General features: G+C 32.4%; 1 long non-coding RNA gene across 1 annotated transcript; it reads right to left on the bottom strand.

The window, feature by feature from the left end:
- Positions 1-1176: 1176 nt before the first annotated feature.
- Positions 1177-3729, bottom strand: LOC134855451 (uncharacterized). Its single transcript, XR_010164489.1, has 4 exons — positions 3418-3729; positions 2488-2587; positions 1498-1630; positions 1177-1236 (listed from the first exon to the last, which is right to left on the bottom strand). It is a non-coding gene; the product is annotated as an uncharacterized LOC134855451 (long non-coding RNA).
- Positions 3730-4237: the final 508 nt, after the last annotated feature.

The following is a 4237-nucleotide window of genomic DNA, read 5'->3' on the forward strand; positions in this document are numbered from 1 at the left end:
CCGACAGCATTGCGATAAACTAAGGGAGTCTGAAAAATTTGTACTAAAACTCCACAGAGCCTAACGGCATTCTGTTTTTTTTTTCAGATTACCTGCAACTTTACCAAATCAGTTCTATTAAACAGTCTCCATCTGACAAAAAACTAAACTTTTGTAAAATATACTTTCCATCTATCTGTAAAATAACCGGCGAAAAAATCACCATTTGGAGTTCCAGCAGCCGGAATAGTCAACAAGTTATCAAAATTGTAAATGCACTTGTTGAGGTACCTAACGACAATACTCAGACATTATTGGTTCACTTCTGAGTAAATTCAATGAATCAAAAACCAATCAAAAATTAGTGGCTGAGAAGCGTCCATAAGAGCTAGATCAAAGTTGAGCAGACATTTGTTGTTATTTTTGGATCTCATTTCATTGTTATATCTGTCAGCTCGTTCCTTTTCAGACAGCAAAACCGGTTTGCAATAGATCAATCATCAATATAAGGCCAGTGTCAAAGATGGCAAGTTTTTGGTCTACCTGTCAGCTGGTTTCTCATAGAATGCAAAACAGTCTTCCAAAAAGTCAATCACCTTCAGAATTACATTTGTATTTTACAAAATATAACAAAACAGAGCAATTTAATTTTAAATCAAACAATTACTTTTGAGGGACAGAAACCCTAACTGAGAGGGTTTAAAAAACAAGGAAAACAATCCGGAGGTTTTCTCAGAGCAAAGAAATAGTGTAAATAGTTGCAGTGGCGTTGAAATTTTGAAAAGAATCGAGGACGGAATGATATGCACTTGTTGTTTGTGTTCAAGAGAATTATTTTTGAGAAGATGTAAGAAATACAATGGAGAATCAATGGACAAGTATCTCAGAAGCATGTAGTTGCAAAATAAACATAAAGCAAGCTTTAAAATTGGACGAGCGTGATTTTGAGTTTTTTCTCTGAAAAATAAGGAGATATAAACAATTTTTTTTATCAACGACTTTCAAACGAATGACTACCAGCATTGCTCAAATTAAAATGATTTCTTGATGTATGAGAGAAACCTTAATGGCTAAAACTGCACTCCCATAAAATTGAAACAAAATTTGAGTCGAATTTTGCTTTGTTGAAATCAACTTGTTTTGCTGAATTTGCATGTGGGTTTTGCCCTTAATGAATGAAGAAAAGCGTAAAGCTAACCTGCAGAATGGCGGGAAAAACTTGCATCTGTTTTGACGTAGCACCCATTCCACTTGAGCCTATATGGATGAAGTTAAAACGAATCAAAGACGCAAATACTTTTATATTTTTCGATAAGTTGTTCGCAATTTTTCGGAATAAAAGTTTTTTTTGCCATATTTTATGCCATATTTTATTCAATTTGTCAGCAAAAATGAAACAAAATGGTTTATCAAACAAACAACTCAGGCTCTGAGGAAAAAAATTGTTTAAATTGTTTAAATTTTTCAAAAAAAAAATAATCGATTTTTTACGGCTGAACACTTTAGTTTTAATTTCACCCCTAAAATATCCGACCCGCCATAAACGGGATTGAGGGAGCAGATTGGTAAAATGCGATTCTGGTCCAAAATCGGATGATTCAACTTAAGAAGAGCAATGTCGTTCTTGAAGTATTGGTCTCTTATTTCGAAGCTGAAATAGAATTAAAAGATTTTTCGTATCAAGGCAGTCACAACAATTTCACCATCACACATCATAATGTCGCTCCACATTGTTTTGCTAAGTTTTTGAAAAACAGAAAAAAAATATTTTAACAGCCAATAACCATAAGTAGAATTTGCAATTGGGTTGGTAATGAATGATGATGGAAAAGCTTGCCCGATGGACACCAGGTATTCGGATAGTAATGAACAGCCAGTTAGCAGGCTTTTTAGTGAGACAAGTTATCTAATTTTACAACTTTAACGTACAAAGCCTAGGAATAGAACTAAGAACATGCTAGTTGAAAAACAGGTAGTAAAAATGGTCAATTATTAGGTTTTGAGGCGCGCGTGATCTCATTGGTAATAAATCTGTTGTACGATGTTTATCGTGAAATAGTAAAACATAATTTCTTGTTGTTTTGTAAAAGAGTCGTGGCGAACGTTTTTTGCAGTTTTTTCCCACTAAAAAAACTGCAAAAAACTTTACCGCCACATCAATAACAAAATCTAAGTTATTTCATAAAGCACCATAAAATTGCAAGTAATTTTTATCTCGACATGACTGCATCAAGTTGGTATCTTCAGAGGAGACGTTGAAAATTAAACGACCAAAATGGCCTTGTTTAAAACAATTTTATATGTATGTGGTTTTTTTTTGCAGTCAGAGTCTATGCCTCAAGGTTTTTTGAAGCCTCAAAAACATGCAGAAGATGCCCAAACAGAAAGATCGATCTTTTGAATTAATTTTTCTGCAAGCCATTAAAACTCCAATATAACGTTTGATTTGAGTTTGAGATTCCTAAGAAAATTCGGAACATAATTTTTTAGCTTAAATTTTTTTGATACCTGGATGGAATAATTTTTTTGTGAACCGTATTGTGTCGGAGAATCGGATTGCTAGGATACACCACTTGTCCAGCATCCAACAAAATGAAGATGTCTTCAACTAAACGAATTAAATAAGATTAAAATAGAGACAGTTGCTTAACAAATTTTGACCAAATTGTTAGCGTTATACAATGCCACATCAATAACAACAAAATTGTATCGTCAAATCAACATTTTTGACCCAGAAAATCCATCTAGAAACATGTACTTATCATGGAAACTCTTTTCGAGTTTTGGTTTATTTTCTTCTCTCTTCTGGTTTATCTATTATGATATAATAGATTAAACTGTTTGCATTGTATATTCCACTCACAGTAATATTTACTACTTTTACAACGAAATGAAATCTCATTGCGAGAACGCCGTAGAATTTTTCAGCCCGTTTTCAGGCGCCTCTGATTCTTCTATGACTTCTGATGATTTGTAAAATCGATAGTTATTCAATAAATCAATAAAAATGTGGGAAAAAATTTAGTAGAGAAAAATTAACCAAAAAAGTAGTAAAAAATTATGAACCAAAAAAAGGCTTAAGAATAGCTTAAGCTAGCATCAAAAACTGAGCATAAGAATAACAAAAAGAACATAAGCTTTGCAAATGTTTGCTTTTTTTTCAGTTTTTATTTCACTTGTTTGTGCATAAAAATTTGCAATTGATTTTTCTAATTCAGAGATTCAGAAAAACCGAAACAGTTTTTGATGCTATTTTATACAGTCAAAAACTAGGTGAATAACTATTTTCTACCGCAAACTTGCAATTTTCTCATGCTAATTTTTTTACATAAATTTTTTTACGAGCTGATATTCGTACAATCCTTTAAACTAATTTTAAAATTTTATAACATGTTCGGAGAAATTATTTTAAATATTATCTAAATAAGATTAGCTAACCAGGTGGGGCCGAAACACAATGTGCAGCGGTGATTACCCAATATGGATGTATAATAGTGGCACCACAAAATGTTTTCCAATTCCTAAAAAGGACTGAAGCAAAAAATGGTCGCCCTACTGGTGCATTAAAACCATTGACAATCAAAGATCTTTCTGCTAGTTTGAAGTTATTTTCTGGTTTTTCATGATTTTTGATGAACACTCTTGATTGCGTTTGAACCAAAAACGAAGTTAACAAAAGTACTGTAAAGTGGAACATGATACTGAAAATAAAAGTAAAATTTGATAATAAGATCAATTGAAGGTATTTGAGCTCGCCTTTAAAATGAATGAGTTTTAATTGAATGAATAAATATTAATAATTGTTGAACTTTATTTAAATCTGCAGTAAAGGTAGCAATAGCTGTAAGCATCAAAGATGAACAATTATATAAGTCCTAATTCAGCTGAACTTCTATTTAAACAAATTTGGTGCAAAATTGATGCTCAGGTGTAGCAAGCATGTGCACTAACATTTTCATCGACAGAACTCGGATTCAGTAAAATTAAAACTTAATATTTTAATCTTACGGTGATTTTATCTGCGCAAACGCCACAGAAATGATCGCAAAGAATTTTGAATCTTTACGACGCCAATTTTTTTGTCTAAAGGGCACACTTTTGCTCGCTTGCATCCTAATTTTACACACATGTTTTTCGTCTGATTTAGAGAGAGTTAGATCGGAGACAAATGTTTCCTCAAAAATGTGTCAGTTTTTTTTGGACAACTAGAAAAGAAAAGGGAAAAATCAATATCTCGTACTTTTCAAACAGTCTCTTG

Source organism: Symsagittifera roscoffensis, chromosome 10 (assembly GCF_963678635.1).
Source record: "Symsagittifera roscoffensis chromosome 10, txSymRosc1.1, whole genome shotgun sequence".
In the NCBI taxonomy this organism is placed as follows: domain Eukaryota; kingdom Metazoa; phylum Xenacoelomorpha; order Acoela; family Convolutidae; genus Symsagittifera; species Symsagittifera roscoffensis.